Genomic DNA, 25,910 nt, shown 5'->3' with positions numbered 1-25,910 from the left:
GGTGAAGGTGAGCCATTTCTCCTACATCTCTCCATCCTAGAAAAGGTATGCACATTGACCAAAAAAAAAAAAAAAATGTATCTAAAGATAAGAGAACGCTATCATAATCCCATAAGTAAGCGGGTTGTCAGACATTGATCAGGTTACATTAGTGTCTTATGATGTTTTATTACTGGTTTGTTACTCAAATTTCATCATGTATCTTCACAGGAATATCTCTATATATATTAGAGATAAGGAGATACTTATATTTATATATATACATATATATAGATAGATGTGTATGTATATATATATATATATATACATAGAGAGATATATGTCAGTACACTCATATACTTCATCAATTTATACATGATGATAAGAAGGGTTTGTGGTTTAAGATAACTTGTTTATTAAAGATGTTGTCATTTTACAATGTGCATAGTTATTGCTTTCTACTCTGATTCAAGCATGTGAATCTATGAAAGTTCCAATACTGGAGTAATAAAATAAGTTACTTACCTGTAACTGTAGTTCTCCAGTATTGGAATCTTTCATAGATTCACATGCGACCCACCCGCCTCCCCGGAGAAGCTCACTTCACCTCTTTCTTTCTATTTATACACATATTCAACATAATGTAAGCACTTGTGCTTGGAAAATCTGAGGTGCTAGAGCTTCTCTCAGGAGGTTCTGAAGGGTGCTGTCGCCTGATTGGTGGAGGATCAGGTTTGGTCCTTTTCACAAAATGACTCTGATAGACTATCAAATTGAAGAGGCCTAGGGCCTTTTTCTCTTCAATATGTTTTAACATTACTTATGAAAATTGTACCGGGACTCCCATCTCGGCAACGGGGAATGATTCAAGCATGTGAATCTATGAAAGATTCCAATACTGGAGAACTACAGTTACAGGTAAGTAACTTATTTTCTTCAACCCTCAACCCAGGAAATCAGATTCCTGCAACCTGAAGAAAGAAGGACTGCTGACCTGAAAGCCCTGCAGAGACGACGGAGACGACAACTGACTTGGCCCCACCCCTACCGGCCTGCCTCCAGACTCAAAGAACCTGCACAGTGACGCATTCAGCGGGACCAGCGACCTCTGAGGACTCAGAGGACTGCCCTACATCTAAAGTACCAAGAACCTCCCGAGAACAGCGGCACTGTTCAGAAACTGCAACAACTTTGCAACTTTGAATCAACTTTAAAGAGACTCTCACTTCCTGCCAGAAGCGTGAGTCTTCACCCTCTGCACCTGACGCCCCCAGCTCTAGTCCAGGACAACCAACACCGCAGAGAGGACTCCCAGGTGACTCCAACGACGTGGACACCCTGAGTCAACCTCCCTGCACCCTCACAGCAACGCCTGCATAGAGGATCCAGCGGCTCCCCCTAAACGCCACTGCCTGGCAACAAAGGAACCCAACGCCTGGACCAAGTACTGCACCTGCAGCCCCCAGGACCCAGAGGAATCACCTACCAGTGCAGGAGTGACCAGCAGGCGGCCCTCATCCTAGCCCAGTCGTGGCTGGCCCGAGCAGCCCCCCTTTGCCCTGCCTGCATCGCCAGAGTGACGCCCGGGTCCCTCCATTGCTTCCTATAGCAAACCCGACACCTACTTTGCACACTGCACCTGGCTGCCCCTGTGCCGCTGAGGGTGTGTTTTGTGTGCTTGTGTGTGTGTGTCCCAGTGCTCTACAAAACCCCCCTGGTCTGCTCCCTGAGGACGCAGGTACTCACCTTCTAGCAGACTGGAACCGGAGCACCCTTGATCTTCATAGGCGCCTATGTGTTTTGGTCCCTCCTTTGACCTCTGCACCTGACCGGCCCTGTGTTGCTGGTGCTGGAGCTTTGGGGTTGTCTTGAACCCCCAAGGGTGGGCTGCCTATGCCCAGGAGACTGACTGTGTAAGTGCTTTACTTACCTGAAAAACTAACCAAAACTTACCTCCCCCAGGAACTGTTGATTTTTGCAGTGTCCACTTTTAAAATAGCTTATTGCCATTTTAACCAAAACTGTGTGTACTACTGCTTAAATTCAAAGTTCTATACTTACCTGTGTGAAGTACCTTGCATTTTATGTACTTCCCTCAAATCTTGAATCTTTCTGGTTCTCAAATAAATTAAGAAATTATATTTTTTCTATATTAAAACCCATTGGCCTGGAGTTAAGTCTTTGAGTGTGTGTTCTTCATTTATTGTGTGTGTACAACAAATGCTTCACACTACCCTCTGATAAGCCTACTGCTCGACCACACTACCACGAATAGAGCATTAGTATTATCTCATTTTGCCACTATCAACCTCTAAGGGGAACCCTTGGTCTCTGTGCACACTATCTCTCACTTTGAGATAGTATATACAGAGCCAATTTCCTACAGTATTGGTATTGCACAACACTGGTCTCATATATTGAAGTCAAAGGAGAGTACTGCACAACACTGGTCTAATATATTGAAGTCGCAGGAGGGTATTGCAGAGCACTGGTCTCATATATTGGGGTCACAGGAGGGTATTTCACAACAAGGGTCTCATATATTGAAGTCACAGGTGAGTATTGCACAACACTAGTTTCATATTGAAGTCGCAGTGGGGTATTGCACAACAATGGTCTCATATATTGAAGTCACAGGAGATTATTGCACATCACTGGAAGGAAGTCAAAGATAATGACACTGTGTGTACCATAAGCAAAGACAGGGACTGAAAGGAAAAAAAGAAAAAAATGGTTTCCCGTTCTGGCAGTGGGGATAACAATTCTAGCATGAATAACAATACTAAATTGTGTTTTAGATGTGGTGCCAGGTCGCATTTTGCAAATTTTAGTTGTTGTCCGGCAATTGGGAAAATCTGTAGTGCATGTAAGAAAAAAGGACATTTTGCACAAGTGTGCAGAAGTTTTGGACATAAAGGGGGTCATTCTGACTTTGGCGGGCGGCGGAGGCCGCCCGCCAAAGTCCCGCCGGCAGAATACCGCCGCGCGGTCAAAAGACCGCCGCGGGTATTCTGGGTTTCCCGCTGGGCTGGCGGGCGACCGCCAGAAGGCCGCCCGCCAGCCCAGCGGGAAACACCCTTCCATGAGGATGCCGGCTCCGAATGGAGCCGGCGGAGTGGAAGGGGTGCGACGGGTGCAGTTGCACCCGTCGCGATTTTCAGTGTCTGCATGGCAGACACTGAAAATCTTGGTGGGGCCCTGTCACGGGGGCCCACGACACCCCATACCGCCATCCTGTGCCTGGCGGTCAAAACCGCCAGGAACAGGATGGCGGTATGGGGGTCGGAATCCCCATGGCGGCGCAGCAAGCTGCGCCGCCATGGAGGATTCCCCAGGGCAGCGGAAAACCGGCGGTACACCGCTGGTTTTCCGTTTCTGACCGCGGCTGTACCGCCGCGGTCAGAATGCCCAAGGGAGCACCGCCAGCCTGTTGGCGGTGCTCCCGCGGTCGTTGGCCCTGGCGGATTTTACCGCCAGGGTCAGAATGACCCCCAAAGTGAGTTGTATTGTGGAGAATGTGGATGATGATGGGTTTGAGGGAGGAATGCAGAATATGGTATTAAGCATTCAAAGTTGAATCATTAAGGGAAGAGATCTTCAATTTCCCAAGCGCTGTGTAAATATTGATGGTGCACGAGTGGCAGTCATGGTGGACTCGTGTGCATGGTACACTATAATAGGCAAAGCACTATTTAATCAGTTGTGGCCTGGGAGGAATTTACAAGAGACAAAAATCAGTCCTTGTAGCTATCATGGTCATAAAATTGCAATTGTAGGAAAAATGCAGGCAGAAATCGAATATGCTGAAAAGAAGTGTTCAGGGGAAATTCTCATAGCGGAGAGTGGGGCAACAATTTTGGGTTGGCCACATATATGTCAATTGGGGTTGAAGGTGGACCCTAGTGCCAGTCCGCCAGTGTACACTGTAAATATAGATACATTGCAGAATGATTTGTATCGTGATGTGAAGGAGATGTTTCCTACCGTATTTAGCAGTTGTTTGGGGAGTATGAAAAACTTTCAACATTCAGTTGTATTAAAGGAGAATGCTATTCCTGTTAGGCAGAAGTTGAGGAACATTCCCTTAAATTATAAGGGAAAATTGAAGGAGATATTAAAGGACTTGTGTGATAAAGATATTATTGAACCAATTGAGTGCTCGGATTGGGTTTCTCCGATTGTAATTTCAGTAAAATCTAGTGGGGACCTCAGGTTGTGTGTTGACCTGTGGGCACTCAATGATGCAATTTGGATAGATGCATTTCCCTTGCCAAATTTGCAGGAACTATTGGAGATGCTACAGTATTTTCAACTATCGACTTGGCAAGTGCGTATCATCAGATACATTTGAGTCCTGAGTCTAAACATTGTGTAGCATTTATTACACCGGAAGGAATGTTCAAGTATAAAAGGATGCCATTTGGATTGGCTAGTGCATCTGCAGTTTTCCAGAGGGAGTTATCCAAAATACTTTCGAATGTTAAGCGGGCAAAGGTATTCCAAGATGATAGGAGACACATGGGTGGTCGCATATGCCTCTCACACTTTGTCTCAAGCAGAGAGGAACTATTCTGTAATCGAGAAATAGTTATTTGCCGCTACTTGGGCCGTACAACGACTTAGAATGTATATATGGGGGCACAAATTAAAAACAATTACGGATCACAAAACTTTGGTTAATATTTTGAGTACTGGAGGGGGAAGAAACCTTACTCCTAGGTTGGCAAGGTTGGCTTCAAAATTACAAATGTATCACTTTGAAATTTTGCGTCTTCCAGGAAAGAGTAATTGTGTGGCAGATGGGTTATCTTGTTTACCACTATCTCATCGTGGTGTTGAAGAATTTGATGATGGTGAGTGTGATGTTGCGTTCACTCACAATGATGTTATGTTCCTGCAAAATGGGAATGTGGATGATGGATTATCTGAACGTGTGTGGATGAGAGAAATGCAGAAGGATGAGGTTTTGTTGAAAGTGAAGGATTTTATTTTGAGGGGATGGCCATCGGAACGGAATTTGCGAGGCGAGTGTAGTACATACTGGAAGGTTAAAGAGGAATTGTCTGTGTCAAATGACATTATATCTAGAGGTGATAAAATTGTGCCTCCCTATGGTATGCGTGACACCATTGTCAGGTTGGGGCATGAAGGTCATGGTGGCATGGCGAGTACCAGGAGGAAAATTAAAGAAATCGTTTAGTGGCCCGGGTTAGATGGTATGGTGGACCATTGGGTAAGAGAGTGTAGTAAATGTGTATTGAGTGATAAGTCTGTGAAACCATTAGTGGTGCCACCACAGATGGTTCTATTTACCGGATAGACTGTGGTGCAAGGTTGCGATCGATTTTATGGGCCCGTTTGTTAACTTACTTGCTGAGGAAGCGTATGCAATTGTCCTAGTTGATTATTTTTCCAAATGGCCAGAAGTTCGTATGGTTGGCAATATAACTACTGATACAGTTATCGAATCTTTAAAGGATGTATTTGCGAGGGAAGGTGTTCCTGAAACTATTGTTTCGGATAACGGAGTACAACTTACCTCTAATAAGATGAGTTCCTTTTTGAAAGATTGTGGTGTAAATCATGTGAGTGTATCATTGTACCATCCTGAAGGTAATGGTCAGGTTGAAAGATTTAACAAGGTAATCAAGGAAGCTATACAATTAGCTTTGGGATCTAATTTATCCTGGAAGGAGGCCATCCAAAATATGTTGTTATCTTATAGAATTACACCACAGTCAGTCACTGGCAGAACACTTTTTGAGTTATTGAGGGGTCGGAAACCATCTTCCAAGTTAATTCCTTGGTGATTGAAGAACAGAAAACAAGGAAGTTCAGATGGGTTAGATTTTAGTTCTGTGAGAGTGGGTGCAAGAGCATCAAAATAAAGTGTTAAAAAAAAATCAACAGTGGGAAAACTATTCCAAGGTTGGTGGTTGGACAGTATGTGTGTGTGAAAAATCATGGGTAAATAAATAAAGGGAATGCTAGATGGTCACGCCCTATGAAAGTTGTGAAGGTATTGAATGGTGCTGTCCAACTTGAGGATGGAAGAGTACGTAATTTGCGGCATGTGAGTTTGTTTAAAGCAAGTAGCTTTCCCCAGGAAACGGTGTGTAATGATCTTAATGAAGAGAGTGGATATTTGTGGGGAGATGGTTCTATATTGTGATCTGTGTAGGTGCGGTTGGACAGGGGTGAAGAAAGTGTATCCAGGAATTGTGAGAAAAGTATGATACCTATTCGTAAAAGTCAGAGAAAAAGAAAATTACCAAGGCGTTTCAACAAATTTGTGATGGGAAGCCAATAAAGAGTGGTGATGCATTCAATTTTGAAAAAATGCATAGGTATATGTGTTATGTATTATTTCCTATTAATTTTTTCTTTGGTATTCCAATTTTAAGTATATTGTATATATGTTGTTCTATTTTGTTTTTATTGTTGTTTTTATGAGGGGGAAGATGTGTGGTAAGTAGATCGAATGTGGAATGGGACCGACATTCGATCTACGACACAAGACACAGCGTTCTGTTAGGCGGCGGTTGAGCCAGTGGAGCTGTTCTGACATTGCTCCTGTAATGTTCCCCGCACAAACCTGGAAATAAAAGAATTGTATTTATTTACCTGCTGGTCTCCGTGTTTCCCGTCTTCACAGTATTGTTCCTCATTGATCTCATATATGGCTACATATGCTAATGTTACATGTCTGTCACAAGTCTCATTTATGGGAGTTACAGGATCACTGCTTTCATACATGAGAGCCACAGGAGAGTATTGTACCACACTAATCTAATAAAGGGCCATAGATGACTGTTACGCATCACTGGATTCATATTGTGAGGCACATGAGAGTATTGTATGTCACTGGTTTCATATATGGGAGACACAGGTGAGTACTGTAACTCATGGTCTGATATAGGGCCACAGAAGACATTATTACCCATCGCTGGAGTCAGATTGTGATTCCCAGAAGAGTATTGTCTCTTGTACAGTCGCAGGAGAGTATTGCACAACACTGGCGTGGACGTCAATTCACCAAAATACCTGGGGTAGCGGAAGTGACTTCAAGTGCCACTTTACCTCTAGTTTCAGTCACACACACATGCCTCCATTCACACATTCAGTTATACACAGAACTCTCACATAAACACACTCTCACTCTCAAGCACACACACAGCAGACATTAAAGCATTTTTACTTACCTCAGCTGCCAGATAGGGTCATATTCCAGCTAATTGTACTCCATTTGTATTGCACTAATATTATATAATCTCTATTAGTGTAATAAAAAAATGACAGAAAACAAGGAAAGTGGAGCCCCGACCGAAGTACGAGCTGCTCCTTTGTTCTTGGCTCTGATTTTGCCACCTGTAAGGGCAGGGGTCACAAAGGCAGTGCGAGGGGTCGCAAGGGAGAAGGCAGTGGTCACAGCTGTGATCCCTGCCGACCCTCTAAATAACAGCCATGAACACTGGTCTCATAAGTGGGAGTTATACAAGAGTATTTGTACATCACTGGTCTCATATGGAGCCGCAAATAACAACATTACCTAGCGCTGGAGCCATATTGTGAGGCACACAAGTGTTTTGTGTCAATGGTCTTACATATGGGAGTAACAGAGTAGTGTCCATCACTGATCCTATATATAGGAGTCACAGAAGAATATTGTCCATCGCTGATCTCATATATGGGAGTCACGGGAGAGTGATATCCGTCAAGGCTCTCATATTTTGTAGTCACAGGACAGTAATGTCCAACACTGGTCTCACACATGGGAGTCTTGGGACATTATTATACATCACTGGCCTCACATAAGGCCACAGATTGCACTGTTACCCATTGCTGGAGTCATATTGTGAGGCACAGAAGAGTTTTGTGTCACTGGTTTTATATATGGGAGTAACACAAAGACATTGTCCATCGCTAGTCCCACATATAGGAATGATAGGAGAATATTATCCATTACTGTGGGAGACATAAGAGGGTATTGGTCATTTCAGATCTCATAAAGGGAAGTCACGGGAGAGCCTTCTTTAATTCTAGTCTTGTATATGGAAGTCACAGGAGAATTCTGTGCATTAGTGATCTCAAATAGGGCCTGAGACGTCTTGAAGATTTTGGGGGTTCTGGGCCAAACGTATATTGGGGGCCCATGTTCAGAACAGCTTTGAATTTATGATACAGTTTCAGCTCTCTCATGCCCTCCTTGGCCAGGTCACTGGCAGTGCACATGCAGGTGTGTGTATCTCAATAATTGTAACACAGCAACATCTCACTAACATTACTGCAAATACTCTTTGTGTCACCCTCCCATTCCTCATATGTGAGGTCCTGTTTTGATCTAAAATAAGCTTTTTTATGGATGTTGCTTGAAACATAAGCACATTTCTCTGCAAAATGTCTGTAATAGACTCTCACACATCACTCACATTAAAAATAAATTAAAAGAAAACTTATTTGAAACAATCTGTTTAGGAATTAGTCAAGGTCATTGGGGAAAGACTTTCTGCAGAACAAAGCTGGCTTTACCAGGGGGCCCCCTGAAAGGCTGTGGCTCTGGGCAAGAGCCCACTTTGCCCATGCCTTAAAACGCCTCTGAATAGGGTGAGAGATGCCGATATTACCTATGCCTGGACTCACATTGTGAGGCACAAGAGAGGATTGCAAAAAGTCTTATATATGGGACTCGCAGGAGAGTATTTCACATTGCTGATCTCACGTAGGAGCAGAGATGAGAGTGCCACCCATCACTTGTCTCATGTTTAAGCCACAGGGGATGCTCATCTCTGATCTCTTATATGGAAGCACAGAAGAGTATTGCCCCTATTACCCTCCACTGGGCTGATATATGCAGTCACAGAAGAGTAATGCCCATCACTACTCAATTTGAAACAAGCATTAGCAAAGTTAATAAGTCTGGCATTGGCTACCTGCCTTTTGGCTTTGACAGGGCTTGGTTTGTTTTGTAATGGTTTTTGTAAAATGTTATTGTTGGGGCAACGGCTGGGCCTCTGCCACTATAAAAAAGAAAACATGGGCTAAAAGCAAAAATAGCTTTTTTGCCTCAAAAGCACACATTGTCATAGTAGTCCTTGGTACTGGAGGCAACTAATTTGAGTGTGGATATGCACCTTGCAATAGAGCAACAGAATGTCACTCAGAGTGAAGTTAGCCAATTGCAGAAATGGGCTCACCCATTTCCCCATGCTCTGTAGTGAGTGAGAGGAAAATGTAAATGGCACATCAACAGATTGATGGATGAAGAAGGCTGGCTGAAAGACACTAAGGGCCAGATGTAGGAAGGCTTTTGCGCCTCGCAAACGGCGAAAAATGCCGTTTGCGAGGCGCATATGCCCTTACGCGATGCAGAAACACATTTTGCGAGTCGTTACCGACTCGCAAAATGTGTTTCCGACTCGCAAATAGGAAGGGGTGTTCCCTTCCTATTTGCGATTCGCACCGCGATGTAGAGTTGATTTGTGACCGCGAAAGCGGTCGCAAATCAACTCGCAGTTACCATCCACTTGAAGTGGATGGTAACTCATTCGCCCCTTCTCCTTTGTGAATGCTCACAAAATAATTTTTTCAGAGCAGGCTGTGGTCCTATTCTGCCTACTCTGAAAAAAAAAAAAAACTAAAAGGTTTCGGTATTTTTTCTATTTGCAGTTCGTTTTCCTTTAAGGAAAACGGGCTGCAAAGACAACAAAAAAAACTGCTTTATTTAAAAGCAGTCACGGACATGGTGGTCTGCTGTCTCCAGCAGGCCACCATCCCCGTGAGTGCCTAGACTCGCTATGGGGTCGCAAACTGCGACCCACCTCATAAATATTTATGAGGTGTGTCTTTGCGACCCCATAGCGAGTTGCAGAAGGTGTCTGAGACACCTTTCTGCATACCAGTTTGCGAGTTGCAAATTGCGAGTCGGACGGACTCGCAATTTGCAAGTCGCAAATTGGTTTGTACTTACATCTGGCCCTAAATGTAAATATGTTTTAATATTTTTAAGTAAAATGTTAGTAAAATCGAAAATTCTGGTTCACGCCAAACTTAATAACGGGTCCCACTGCCTCAAGAGGCCACATAGGAAAACAGGGAGACTACTGCTTGTCTGCAGCCACCACCGGTCACCTTCACTGAGCCTCTCCTGCAGTCCTGCCTTCTGTGGTCCACTTAACGGCACAGTGTATGGTCTTGTTCGCCTTCATCCTGCTGTATGGCTCCGGCCCCCATGTAATTCCCAGTACTACCTTTCCCAACACTTACCAGTGATCAGTGCTTACTTAATTCTTTAAAAAAATAAGAGCTAGGCCCAATTCTTTCTCAGACGCCCTCCAGCACAGCTGCTGAAGGTCATGCTTGCTGAATACCAAGGCTGTCTGAGGGAAACTGGCACTTGTTGCAGTTCCCCCCCCCCCCACACACACACGTTTTGCCTGATATTGATGCTGACTTGACTGAGAGTGTGCTGGGATCCTGCTAACTGGGCCTCAGCACCAGTGTTCTTTCCCTAAAAATGTACCATTGTTTCCACAATTGGCACACCTCTGGCACACAGATAAGTCCCTTGTAAAAGGTACCAGGGGTACCAAGGGCCCTGTGGCCAGGGAAGGTCCCTAAGGGCTGCAGCATGTGTTGTGCCACCCTAAGGGACCCCTAACCTAACACATGCACACTGCCATTGCAGATTGTGTGTGTTGGTGGGGAGAAAAATGCAAAGTCGACATGGCATCCCCCTCAGGGTGTCATGCCCACAAAATAATGCCTGTGGCATAGATAAGTCCTCCCTTTAGCAGGCCATAGAGCCCAAAGGCAGGGTGCACTATACCACAGGTGAGGGCATAGCTGCATGAGTAATATGCCCCTACAGTGTCTAGGTCCGTTCTTAGACATAGTAAGTGCAGTGTGGCCATATTAAGAATATGGTCTGGGAGTTTGTCAAAACAAACTCCATAATGGCTACACTGAATTCTGGGAAGTTTGGTATCACACTTCTCAGCACAATATACCCCCACTGATGCCAGTGTGGGATTTATTAAACAAATGCACACAGAGGGCATCTTAGAAATGCCCAGTGTATTTTACCCAATCCTCTAGTGTAGGACTGACTTGTCTGTGCCAGCCTGCCACTAGCAGACGAGTTTCTGACCCCATGGGGTGAGGGCCTTTGTGCTCTCTGAGGCCAGAAGCAAAGCCTGCTCTGGGTAGAGGTGCTTCACACCTCCCCCCCTGCAGTAACTGTACACCTGGTGGTGAGCTTCAAAGGCTCAGGCCTCGTTTTGCAGTGCCCCAGGGCACTCCAGCTAGTGGAGATGCCCGCCCCCCGGACAAGCCCTCACTTTTGGCAGCTAGTTCGATGGGAAACTTAAGAAAAACAAGAAGGAGTGGCCACTTCAGCTGAAACGACCCCTAAGGTTTCCAGAGCTGAAGTGACCCCCTCCGGCAGAATCCTTTATTTTGGTTTGGAGGACAGGGACCAAATGGGATAGGAATGTGTCCCCTTCCCAAAGGGAGTGGACACAAGGAGGGTGTAGTCACCCTCAGGGACAGTAGCCTTTGGCTATTGCCCTCTGACCCCTGTCGCACCCCTAAATCTTGTATTTAAGGGCTTCCCTGAACCCAACTCACCAGATTCCTGATGACCTCACAAAAAGAAGAACTGCTTAGCTGAAACCACAGCAGAGAAGGAAAGGAGACAACAACTGACTTGGCCCCAGCCCTACCAGCCTGTCTCCTGCTTCAAAAAACCTGAAGAAGAAAGGCGACGGGTCCTGCAGGGCCAGCGACCTCTGAAAACCCTCCACATGACTGTCTGCATCACAGAGGATCAAGAACTCCCATGGACAGCGGCCCTGTCCAAAGAAGAAAAGAAGAAGAAACCTCTTCTAAAGGACTCCCACCTCACTCCAGAAGAGAGTCCTGACCACTCTGCACCCGACGCCCACGGCCCGTGTCCAGGTGGTCACCAAACCAGAGAGGGTCCCCAGGTGATTCCAAGCAAGTGCTCACCCTCGGTTGACCCCTCCACCCCTACATGACGACACCTGCAGAGGGAATCCCAAGGACCCCCTGAACGCGTAAGCTTCGGACAAATATATCCAACACCAAAGGACCCACTGCACCTGCAGCCCCCAGGCCTTGGAGAAACCGACACCCAGTGCAGCAGCGATCAACAGGCGTCCCCCTTCCCTGTCCGACCAATGGAGTGCCCAAGACACCCCACTGGACCTCGCCTGCAGCCTCTGAGTGACCCCCGGGGTCCCCTCATAGACAAGGATTGGAAGCCCGACGTCCTGTTTGCACCTTGCACCCGGGCGCCCCTGTGCTGCTGAGGGTCTGTGCTTGGTGCCTACTTGTGGCCCCTCCAGTGCTCTTCTAAACTCCCATTGTCTGCCCTCCGAGCCACGGGTACTTACCTACTGGTAGAGCTGATTCTGAGTACCCCCTGTCTCCATGGGAGCCCACTTTAAAATTGTTCAACTTTGACCCCACATCCGGCCGGCCCCTGTGTTGCTGGTGGTGGGTGTTTGGAATTAACTTGAACCCCCAACGGTGGACTACCTATAACCTGGAGACTGGAACTGTAAGTAGTGTACTTACCTCTAAAACTGTGCTTTATGTTCTTCCCCCAGGAACTGTTCAGAAAATGTAGTGTCCACTTTTAAAATAGATATTCTCTGTTTTCTTAAAAACTATTTACTTGACTAAAGTGAAACAAAGTTACATTGATATCTATGTTAAGTACTTACCTGCTACAGTAATTACTTTTGAACTGAAACTTGTGGTTCTAGTAATAAAGTAACAAAAATATATTTTTTCTACATAAAATCCTATTGGTCTGGTGTTAAGTCACTGAGGGCCTCATTCCGACCCTGGTGGTCATAGACCGCCAGGGTGGAGGCCGGAGGTAGCACCGCCAACAGGCTGGCAGTGCTACATGGGCAATTCTGACCGCGGCGGTAAAGCCGCGGTCAGAAAAGGGCAACCGGCGGTTTCCCGACGGTTTACCCCTGCCCAAGGGAATCCTCCATGGCGGCGCTGCTTGCAGCGCCGCCATGGGGATTTCCGACCCCCTTCCCGCCATCCTGTTCCTGGCGGTTGTTACAGCCAGGAACAGGATGGCGGGAACGGGTGTTGTGGGGCCCCTGGGGACCCCTGCACTGCCCATGCCACTGGCATGGGCAGTGCAGGGGCCCCCTAACAGGGCCCCATTAAGATTTTCAGTGTCTGCAAAGCAGACACTGAATATCGCGACGGGTGCCACTGCACCCGTCGCACCCCTTCAACTCCGCCGGCTCCATTCGGAGCCGGCTTCATTGTTGAAGGGGCTTTCCCGCTGGGCCGGCGGGCGGCCTTCTGGCAGTCGCCCGCCGGCCCAGCGGGAAAGTCGGAATGACCGTCGCGGTCTGTTGACCGCAGAGCGGTCTTCCGATGGGGTTACTTTGGCGGGCGGCCTCCGCCGCCCGCCAAAGTCGGAATGACTCCCTGAGTGTGTGTTTCTTCTATTGCTTGCGTGTGTACAACAAATGCTTAACACTACCCTCTGATAAGTATAACTGCTCGACCACACTACCCCAAATAGAGCATTAGTATTATCTATTTTTGCCTCTGTCAAGCCTCCGAGGAACCCCTGGACTCTGTGCACACTATATCTCACTTTGATATAGTATATACAGAGCCAGCTTCCTACACTGTGTAATCTTGATTTCTTTTGTCCACCAACATACTAACACCTAACACTGCCCCTTTATCTCAGTCTTGTAGGTTATTTTTCCATCCATGCTTTCTTCCTCCGTCATTGTTTTTCTGACTTCCTTTTCCTTCTTCTTTCTCCTTTTAATGCCTTCCTGTCTCTTATCCGGGGTCAAAGACAGATGTTTAAAAATAAGTCCTGGGCCCCAGAAAATAGTGCCAGTGGGCCCCATCAAGAACCACCAGCTCAGTTTAAGAAGTACCAGAATTCCTAAGAGGGGGCAGCCAAGAGACTGCCTGACCAGGAAATGGTCATAGTGAGGCAGGAATGTAGTTTTTAAAGTCCTCTTAAATAGTTCCGTATATACATTCATTTAACTATAGTTCAATAGAAACACATGCCATTACAGTTCATGTATAGCCTGATTGCATAACTGCAAGATATTTCTGCTCTCTCCTTGTGTTTTTCATTATGTTATTCTTCTTCATAAAATGTCCGTATTCTCCTCAGATAGGAAGATAAATATGTTTTTTGAATATCGATAGACATTGAGAAGTGTTTTATAAAATGGTTCTTTGTGTTTCTCTTCTCTAATATTGGGTGTGTGGCTAGGTCACCTTGTGTCGATGTTTTGATCGCCATTTTGTAATCACTAAACCTTAATCTGGTAAATTTCCATCAGAACTGATTTAATCTGCTGGGCTGCAGCTCCTGTGCAGGGGTCCATAGCAGTCTGTGGATGTGATATTGGTTTTCTAGCTCTTGATGTATTTTCTATAGTCTTACCTATCATTAGGTAGAGTTAGAGACGTGATAAATTTCCCTAGGGATGTTCTCATAGCTTGATAGGTTTGCCATACTACACTCTTGACTATTTTTGTATCGTTTCGGTTGTGTTTCTGTGACTTATTCTTAGATTGAGCTCAAATGTAGCAGTCTGTATTTGCATACTGGACAACAGAAGATTAGGGATTTTACATGTGTTTGTTGTAATCCAGGTAGTGTTGGATCATTGTTAGTTCCCAGATGTTGGTCCCTTCCAGTTATTTCATTACAATGTAAGAATGTGTCAGTGCTTTTGGTTGCATATGTAAACCAAGACTGAAAACTAACTATGTAAAAACATACACTCAAAAACTATAACTGTCAAAATTATAACTATACATAAGTATCACCCTACAACAATATCAAAATGTCCATAACTTTTGTCCATTAAGTTTTGCGAAATGTAAAAACGTTGAATAATATCAAGGTGTCAAAGTTTTAGAAACTCTACAAAACTTCACCAGCGATACAAATTATTGCATAGAAATGATTTGGAGGAAAAAAATCACAAAAGCTATTTGCACATTTTTTTGTTGTCCTTTAGAGATTGCAATCTTCACAGGGTTAGAAAAACTTGCAAAGTTTTGGAGAAAACTTTCAGACGTTTTTGTAGAAAAAAAATCGGAGCTTAAACAGCCTTAACTCAAGCTAACAAGTACTTGCACCCAAACATGGTAGGACATGAGATACAACAGTCAATTTACCCATGCCTACAATGGATGGAAAATGAGTTTCGCTGCATTCAGAAATGTAAAACTGGCTAGTGTTTTTCAGAGAGTATTGCAGCATTTTTTTCAGTCCATGTTAGCAAAGGGAATATTTTTTCCCCCAACAGCGTCACAACACAAAGTATTCACATGGTCTAAACCCCAATCACACTGGGCGGGTGTCCCATTGTCTGCCTTACGAGCAGCGACAGATTCCTATTTTAAGGACCCAAATTCTCTATAACTATTAGGTGGCATGCTTCATCATAGGGTTCCACCTCACACCACTTCACCCAGGTTTGTTGTGTTTTGTTGTGGAGGCAACAACTCCCCCAGACGCGGAAGGAGCACTTTATGGAGAAGTTAGTAGTGGAGATCCTAAGTGACATTGTAGATGTAGGTGAGGGGGTCAGGATATTTAAGCCAAAACTACTTCTTGGTGAACTCGTTAGACGCGTTATTCATGTTCCTACGGGATAGAATAAAACGGAGAAAAGGGGGTGATACTTCAACCCAATTAAGGTAGAGGGGTCAACATTTTACTCCCTAACTCAAGTCCCTTCAGTGAGGTGTAGGACATTTTATAGTCACTCTGCAATATAAGGGAATGAAATGTGCAAAGAGTATATAACAACGGAGTACAACCAATGCTATACAATCAGTGTGTCTGCATCTACCATTGTCGACACCTGTAATTTAAATAGAAAGTCAAGAGATGTATATTAAAACAGAACTATTTCTTGCCACCTAGTGCTCCAAACGTAAGTCAGTGGTGTGTGCCTTTCACGTGCATTGTGGTCACAGCAAGAACACGCATGATTTAACAGTGCAAAGCATGTACCAAAACGTATTCAATTCATGTTAACGCTTACCAGTAGTCAGGCATATACGCCTAAACTCGAGATCTCGCAGGAAGGCCAGGAGAGGGCTAGGTTTATGACAAGATACATTACGTGACGTACACATTAACAGAGGACAAGCCTAGGGACAGTCTGGTGAACTCTGATATGTCTGAAGTCCTTTTGCAGCATGCGTCATCAGCAGATGACGCACACCCTGCAAGGCTGTCTCAATGATGACTGTTCTCACAAAGAGATCGGGTGCGGTGCAGACGTGCCCCGTGATGATGGCATGGTGTAGTGCTTGGCAGTGTCATTTGCTCAGGTCACTATGTCCATCGAGGGACCAAGAAAAAACTGGGAGATGACACAATATTGTGCGTTCCCCAATATGTCGCTAGCTATGCCAACCCTTGTGTCTGCAACAATGCACCCGTGTTGTCGGGGCCATCCTGTCACAGGGTCGGGTGGGTGCATGGAAATGTGTCAGGCAGTTTGACTGGGGTTTAGGCCATGTGCATAGTTTGTGTTGTGTGATGTATGATTGGACGACAAGCTCACCTGGGCCCATATTTATACTTTTTTAGCGCAGCATTTGCGTCATTTTTTGACGCAAAAGCTGCGAAAACTTACATAATACAATTAAGGGGTGTATTTATAGGCCCCTTGCCCCACAGGAGCGTCAAAGTGACGCACCTGTGGCACTAAGCACTGCACTGTATTTAGAAGGTGGTGTTAAGCCACTCTGTGGTTTAATGTCACCTTGTAAATACAACCCCTTCCCACGCAGCACTGTGCTGTGCTGTGGACCTGCCACAGCAAAACCCACTGCATTTTGACACTACCTCAGATTTATTAAATTTTGTAAACTTGAGGCTGCGCCAAAATCTAATGCCACCATCAGGGGTGCCGTTAGCAGGGCACAATGAGGAGGAATACTTTTATTCCTCCTTGTTTTTTGCTTTTTCTGTGCAGCACGCATAGAAAGAGCAGAATGCCAGAAATGATTGTTTATGTGCGGGAAGGTGTCCCTTCCTGCACATAAACAATCATTTGAAAATGGCGCTTTGGCACTTCTGTGTGTGCTGCATTGTGCAGCTCACACAGCAGTGCCAAAGCGCCATTAGTGATTGTTTATGTGCACAAAGGGACACCTTCCCAAACATAAACAATCATACCCATCAATGCAGACATCCTTGCACAATGGTACAAGGATGCCTGCGCTGGCAGCTAAATTTAGCGCCAGCGCAGGGGACAACACAGGGGTGCGCCGTATTCACTTAAGTACAGCGCATCCCTGTGTTTCTAAAGTGACGCAGCGCGGCGCTGTGAGTTTTGGCGCAGCACCACACTATGACACTTTTCCATAAATCTGGCCCTATATTTTGTACCTTTGCTTATGCATAAAAAAATGACACAAATGCGGCTCTAAAAAGTATTAATATGGGCCCTCGTCTGCAAATACCCCCCTGAGCCCACCCTTGTGTAGCTTTTTTTCACCAGCCCCCTAGGACTTTTGTGTTGTGACTCAGCAGTGCCCATGTCCTACACTACAGTGTCTGGCACTCCTTAGCGACCCCTCTCCCCCCCCCCCCGACCATTGAGGGCTCAGTGCGGCCTGGGTTAGATCATTGCAGCCCGAGTGCACGTGACATGCCGATTAGAAGGCTGGCGTCCCCGCAGTTGTCGTGACATGCCCTATGGTGGCCATAGTTCAGTACAGACACGACATGCCCAGTAATGTCGTGAGTTTACCGGTGTCTCCCCTGTGCCCGTTATATGGCCTGTAGAGGCAGGCTACTATGGCCTGCCTCGCTATGCCATGCCAGCATTATCCGTGCCGGGGCATAGTTTTAAAAAAATGAATCTGACCTTGTGTGACGTTATCTGGTGCTCATTTAAATCGCTCCAGAGCCCTTGGGTCAAGTTCGCGGTATAAAAAAAACTGCAAAATTAGTAATAAGTGCCCTGAGAGGAGACCCAGATGCTGAGATGGATTCAGGCCCCAACTCCCCCAGGCCCTGGGAATGAGCCCGTTCCGAAGCCAGGCTGCCGACACAGAGGACTCCGTCGCGAGCACAGATAGCGCCTTAAACCACCTTAGCACCGCGCGCCCCTGCATTCTTGGCATGGCATGCTCTTGATGCACACATAGGAGGAGCATATGGCTTACAGTCTGGCGCTCAAATTAAGCTGACCCTGTCTTTGATTCACGGGGTATCCCACTTGTCACACATTCGAACTCTGGCACTGTCTCCCCCCCCCCCCCCTGATACTTTCGGGCATCATATGTTTGACTTTCATTGACACTGACTTTGCATCTTTTTTCTTAGAACCTCACAGACTATAGCCAATTATCTCATTGATGTTATAAGTGTGTGTATGGTTTTGAGGGGGCGGCCTTGGCGCACACACATGCGCAGACCCACCTCTGGTCTGGCGCAAAGTGTCAACTTGGCTTGCAAAGACATCTCAGCACTCGTGCGTTCTTCTCCTGGCAGAATGCGCTCTGGGGAAACTGGAAACGTACTTGGCCCGAGACCAACAGGGCCTGCAAAAATCCACGAAGGGTCAGAGACAGAGTATGGCTACTCCTTTCATCGGTGAGACCTAATGGCCACGCTGTAGCCGCTGTGCCTAGGAGCCTACCCAGCCTGAGAAGTGACCCACCCTCCCGCCACCCTCCATCAGGCATCTGCCCACTGAGCGCCCCCTCTTCCCTCCGCCAGCAGCTCTCATGACCTACACGCTGCAATCCCACAAGGCCCCGTGGAGCCCCTTCCAGCTGTGCCATTCTGGATGCCAGGCTACAGCAATTAATAGAGTCATACTGTGTTCACTGGCATAGCCGAGGCCCCCTCACTGAAGGCCGGTGGGGGCTCTAGGCGCTGGCCAGGCACGAGGGGACGCACCTCAGCACGAGAACTGGAGATGGCCGAGCAGGAGGCGGAATGTAGGAGAATTAAGGAGGCAGGAAGTTGAGGGGCAGGAGAATCCGATATGGTGTAGTGGAGTGGCCAGGATAAATGAGAGACGCTGACACCCCGCCGCTCCAGCCCCGTTCCTGCGTACACTGGGTCACCTAGCTACACGGGCCACCGTCATATGAGTGCTGTGCCGCCTCCCCGCAGATGAGATGACCGCTTTGGTGACAGGAGATGACGGCCCATGAGTGACGGAGGCAGACAGCCAGCCTCAGCGGCAGGCAGTGAAAGCCCACGAGAGACAGCGGCACACAGACAGCTATAGGGACTTCAAATGACGGCCCACAAGAGAAAGAGGCGGTTCTGTGGCAACGGCAGCTACAGCCCAGTTCGGAAGAGCACTAGGTATAGAGGTTTAACAGCACAGAAACAGGACTAGTGACAGAGGTGACTGTCCCAGTGACAGGCAGAGGTGTCTCTAGTGTCAGGCAGGGATGCACATAAGCACACCTGCTGACAGGCCGTGACGCTCCCAGTGGCAGTCCTAGTGTTAGGCGTCGATGCACAGAAACTCACCTAGTAACTGGTCGTGATGCTGCCAGTGTAAGACTGTGATGCACATAAACGCCTAGTGACTGGCCGCGATGGTTCTAATACAATATTGTGATGCACAGTGACATTCATATTGTCAGGTATTGATGCAAAATAACACACCTAGTGACAGGATGCGATTGTCCCAGTGTAACATTGTGATGCACAGTGACGGTCCTAGTACCAGACAGATGCACAGGAACACACCTAGTGGCAGGTCTCGATGGCCCCAGTGTAAGGTTTTGATGCCCAGTGACGCACCTATTGTCAGATAATAATACTCTCGTATTGTCGTAGTCACTAATGCACTGTGCGAGTCCTGGTGACAAGCCGTGGCGCACTGTGACCCTGACTGTCCTTACAGTAGACAGTGACGCACAGTAATTGTCTTAGTGACAGTGGCTCGCTGTGACGGTTCTAGAGTAAGACAAATGACGTCATAGTGTCAGGGAATGACTGCTCTAGCATTTTACGCTGTGAATCGCAGTTGACAGCGGGGCAGCAATTGAGCGCCACCGTTTGACAGCGGTGCACAGGAATGGGCCCAGTGTGAAACAGAGAAATCCACGCATGTACAAGTAGTGTCATGGGGTGAGACACCGTGACACCTGATAACCACGGTGGCAGTCACTGTGATCGATAGTTACCCGACAGTAAAACCCCTAGTAAAGCGTCGTGATTGTCCCTGCGATAGTCAGTGATAGGAGGCGACAGTAAACGTCAGATATAGATGGTGAAAAGCATTGAAAAAGTGACAGTGAGTCACCGGCAGCAGCAACCGTAAAGCCAGTGCCAGGGAGTGAAAATGACCGTGGTTACCATCCTAGTAACAGTGGCATGCTGTGAGAGTTAAGGAGTGAGTGGGCCCTTTGTGTCCCTCTGCTGCCACCTGGTGGCAATCACCTCATCTACAGAAAGTGCAGTGAGTGACAGGAGATGTGGGAGGAATAACTGTGTGACAAAGCGGCGGATTTAGACCAGGCCGGGAACTTGCCTTCCATACAGGCTCTACGAGTCTATCTGGCGGGAACCGTGTGAGAAACAGGGGCCCCAAACATACCTTCCCAGATAGTAACCCTACAGTCGCAGGGAAGCCAGCCTCCTGCAGATGTTCCTTCGCGGACTGCTGCCATGCACATAATGGACACGCAGCGCCAAGCACGCTGCCTCGCTGAGCATGACCCATGCAGTTACAGAGAATCCAGGGCCAAACCAGTCTCTCCCTCCGGGCCAAAACAATGCCGGAAAAATCAGGGTTTAATAGCCAGTAGCAAGGGGTACTCTAGGTAGATACAGAGAATCCTCGGCCGAACCCGCATCTCTTTCCTCACAAGAACCATGCAGGCAGAGGAAAGCCTGGGCTACCACTGGTCCTCCCATGATCCTACTTCTTAGATCCAAGGAGTGCAGGACACACCAGGCGGCCGTTGAGAGGCACCAACTACCAGTGCTTAATTTGTAAATAAAAACGTGCCGGTGCCCAAAACCCTCTTAAACATGCGGCTGCTGCAATTAAGTGTGGGAACACGGAATACTGAGGCGCCGTAATCCTGAAGCCATCTCGGGCCTCTTTATTCCATTTACAGCCACTCCTTGCCCCATTAGCTCACTCCTGCAGCTTTCTGCTTTCTCCCTTCAGACGCTTTTTCGTGTTTCCCTTCCTCCGTCTTTCCCATATGTGTCTTTTGCAGACAGCAAATGCTTTAGGCAGAAGAATAAGCCCCGGCCCTCAAAAATAAGTGCCGGTGCTCAGCACCGGAAAGAACAAGCACAAATTAAGCTCTGCCAACTACGCAGATCTATGGGAATATATAGGACTGAACCAGTCTGTCTTGCCAGGACGTGAACGGGCAGACCTAGACTGAAACCAGAGCCCAACTGCTTGCATCCCTCCAGGAGTGACCCTGGGCCAAGCAGCCTGCCACCTCAGATATCAACCTTGCTGACAAAGGGAGACAGGACACAAAATATTGTCTCCCAGTATCTCCTATCTTACATTAAAGAGACTGAAAACTAAGAGCCCAGTAGGCTGACAGAGGGAGGGAAGGACCAATCAGATAAACAAAACCAGGGCCATAGCAACTTATTGCTCTGTGTATGAAAGGCCTTATTTGGGGTTTGGCGAAAAAGGTACTCCATCCCAAATGTGACAGAGTAACCGGTCCGCCACACTTTTGATCCCCTGCTATATTAGGATTACGGAAAAGTGCCATGTTGCCACCAGTGGAAATCATTGACAGATGACCTGCCAGATACTGGGCCCCTTTGGAAAAGCCTGGCGGTCCTGAGCACAAAATTTTAAAAATGACTCCCTCCCATGTCAGGGTTAATATTTTTTTCGTTTTTCAAAAACAAACTCCCATTTTGGGAAACAAAAACACGTAGATGAGCGGTGCACGAAACTAGCTATAGTGCCTACTGAGGAGCCGCCAGGGCCATGGCTACTCTAAGTGCACAGAGCGCTCTGACAGGCAGGGAAATGGTCATCTTCCAAGATGGCAAGGGCGTGACCTTCACCAGCCTGGCAGGACAGCAGTTTGCCAAAAACTAAATAAAGCTCTAATCCTCAGCATTAGAAGGATTGGGAATTACAGGAAACTACATTCAGGCAGGAAGTAACGGCACAGGCTCTGCGGATTCGTTTGTGCTGTAGCTCTTAGAAGTACCGACTCAGCTGCTATTCACTAATTTCTCTAAGGAGCTGGGCGTAGATTGAATCCTAATTTGGAAAGGGTTGCGTTCGATTTCTGGGCAGCCAGAGTATCAGGCACGAGGTCTGCTTTGTGGTCTTTTTCTGAGGTAGGCGCTGTGAGCACTGTCCGGCTGATTTTTTGTGTGATGGCAGCTGGGCCAGAGAGTTAGCGTCGCCTCCTTGACAGGGGACCCGCAGAAAGTTATATCGACAGACTGGCCTTTCTGCAGTTCACACGAGAAGGGTCACATGCATAGCGGGCTTCCGATGATATCGAATATAGGATAAGGAGGGAATCGCCAGTGGTGTAACCATGGGCCCTCGAGTAAGCAGGAGAAACAACCCCCTGAACAGCCGGGTGGGTAGGCAAATAGAGCAATTAAGACGTGTCAGGGCTCACCCACAGGCTTATGGGCCCCTGCGCCACTGTACCTGCTGCACCGTCTATATTTAGCCCCCCAACAATGACTTATACGAGTGATATACCGGGTGAGTTTGAACAACACACACCGTCTCTCACACGAACTGTAGCACTGGGTGCACACAACAGAAAAAGGGCTGTATAAACCTGGTCTCCAAGAGTGCAGCAAAGAACGGAACCCCAAATACAATCAGAACCACCACAAACCAGGGCGCCCCCCATATATCATTTCAGCAAGGAAGTTCCATAAGGATGGAAAGGTGAACACTTGGGTGGGTAACAGACAGGAAGAAGCTAAAGTCTGCTTGGCAGATCCCTCGATTAGCACCGGGTGGTCCCAGAGGAACAGAGACCACCAGGTGAAACAATATACCCAAAAGGGAAACCTCGTGGGAAAAATCTTTTTAAAAAATGCCAGGATGATACAGTTGTCGTGTACAGCATCGCACCCCTCTCCATAGGTTCGTGCAGCACCCCTGGAGCACATGACACCATAGCGGAGTCAGGCACTCCATGCATACTCTTGAGTCGAGGACGTTACAAGGGAGGGGTCTCCTGCTGTAGGGTCTGGCGTTAGGGAGCGATCAGAAGTTGTGACGAACAGTGGGACACAAGTGACCCACCAGACATGAGGCGCTCGCCTCGGCGCTGACATCAGTACATAGTCCGTAGTGGCAGATTGCCTGCTAATGGCCTCCTGCTCATGGCTTGTAGAAAGCAGTGGCTGCTCGTAAGCGTCAAGCGCCTGCTCAGTGCCTCTAGGAACAAGTGGCTGATGGTGAGTACTGACTACCTGCTGATGGCTCGAAGAAACCTGTGGCTGATTGTGAGTTCTGAGTGCCTGCTCTGGACAAGGGAGCACCATTGGCTGATCGTGAAACTGAACACCTGCTCAGGCCCAGCAGGAACCATTGGCTGATTTTGAGTACTGGCCCCCTGCTCAAGGTCTGTAGGAACTTGCGGCTGATTGTGAGTTCAGACTGTCTGCCACGGACTTATAGGGACCAAAGGCTGATTGTAGGTACTAACTGCTTGCTCAGGGTCTGTAGGAACCAATGGCTGATTTTGAAGAGTGACCACTTGCTCATGGCCTATAAGAACTAGTGGCTGCTTGTGAGTACGGACTGCCTCCTCACGGCCTGTAGCATCCAAAGGCTGATGGTGAGACTTGACTGCCTCCTCATGGCCCATAGGAACCAGCTGCTGATTGTAAATACTGACTGTCTCCTCAGGGCCTGTAAAAACAGTTGCTGATTGTAAGTATTGACTGTCTGGGTTTTGCAGGGCTCATTGATGATTGTGAGTACTAACTGCTTGCTCAGGGCCCGTAGGAACCAATGGCTGATTTTGAACAGTGACCACCTGCTCATAGCCTATAGAAACTAGTGGCTGCTCGTGAGTACTGACTGTCTCTTCAGGGCCTGTAGCATCCAAAGCTGATTGTGAGTACTGACTGTCCAGGACTTGCAGGGCTCACGGAGTATTGACTGTCTGCTCGGAGCCTTTAGTATCCAAAGGCTGATTGTGAGCACTGACTGTTTAGGACTTGCAGAGCTCATTGATGACTGTGAGTACTGTCTGTCTCATTGGGGCCTGTAGCATCCAAAGACTGATCGTGAGCACTGACAGTCCAGAAATTGAAGGGCTCATGGATGATTATGAGTACTGACTGTCTCCTCAGGGCCTCTAGCATCCATAGGCTGATCGTGAGCACTGACTATCTAGGAATTGCGGGGCTCATTGATGATTGTGAGCACTGACTGTCTTCTTAGGGCCTGTAGTATCCAAAGGCTGATCGTGAGCACTGACTGTCTAGGACTTGCGGGGCTCATTGATGATCGTGAATACTGACTGTCTCCTCGGGGCCTGTAGCCTCCAAAGGCTGATTGTGAGCACTGACTGTTCAGGACTTGCAGTGCTCATTGATGATTGTGAGTACTGACTGTCTCTTGAGGGCCTGTAGCATCCAAAGGCTGATTGTGAGTACCGACTCTCCAGGACTTGCAGGGCTCATTGATGATTGTGAGTACTGACTGCCTTCTCAGTGCCAGTAAGAACTAATGGTTGATTCTGAGTGCCAGCTCTGAGTGACTGCTGTGGCTTGCTGTAGGAGCCAGTGGATACTTGTGAGTACTAGCTGGCTGTTCTTAACAAGTGGAAATCAATGTCTGAATTTGACATTTACTCCCTGCTTAGTGATGCAAGTGCACAACTATTTATAATACCTGTCCCATCATGCCCGCTGCATAATTTCATTTTTTTTTCCTGCTCAACTCTTTTTGGCTTATCAAGGCATCCTCTCATGAAAGGAACCGCAGAGACATTGACCCGAGTGCACGCTGGGTGGCTACACCTGTGTAAAGGTTTTACTTTTACAAGCGATTTTAGTCAGCTGGTGAAACTTCGCCTCACTTCACCCTGCCTGGGCCGCTGATGGCAGGATGTGCTGCTGCAGCATGCATGTCCCGTGTGTAGGACATCCTGCTACAAACTGCTTAGAGTAGTATGCTGAAAAACAAGACAGGGTGAAAGCCAGCCTCATGCCATGATAATAATGTGCTGGTATAATGCAACAAAAAGGACATACTGAAATGTGTCACCTTTTTATACTTGTAACAATTCCATATTACATTTTATTGCCTAAAATAATAAGCACGGTTAGGGCAGAAATATTTAAACTGTGAACCTTTCTAAATACACAAGAACGTGGTTAATAGATAACTAAATTACGTACGAGCGTAGGTATTGTGTTATAGCATTTACGAAGCGCCTTATACCTAATTGTGTGGCGCCGAAGTGCATTTTCCAATGGTAACACGCACCACTGTGGGGGAGTGCTTTGCTGGAAGAGTTGTTTTTGTTTTAATCCTTTGTGGGAAGAATTTTGGAGTCATGTGTGAGAGACCTGAGATGCCCTCATATGTTGTCTTTGGTCGCAGCGCTCACTGGTGTAACGGAGGCTGAATTGTGAGAGAACGCTCTGCCAAAGGATGGTTGTAGTTTGCTGGCTGCTAAAGGTTAGCTCTACGCGTCACTTACTGTTACCATGGTACTTTTGTATTTTTAATTTACTTTCCCTCATTGAAATTCCTTACTAAGGGGCAAATTAACAAGCCTCCTTGCGCTGCCCCAGTGTCATTTTTTTTACGCTAAGGAGGCCCCCACCATGTGCCATATTTACAAGGTGGCGCAATGCATGCATTACGCCACTTTGTAACCCCTTGCGCCACATTATATCTGCA

This window comes from Pleurodeles waltl, chromosome 6, assembly GCF_031143425.1.
Source record: "Pleurodeles waltl isolate 20211129_DDA chromosome 6, aPleWal1.hap1.20221129, whole genome shotgun sequence".
Taxonomy (NCBI): Eukaryota; Metazoa; Chordata; class Amphibia; order Caudata; family Salamandridae; genus Pleurodeles; species Pleurodeles waltl.
This window is presented reverse-complemented; position numbering follows the sequence as displayed.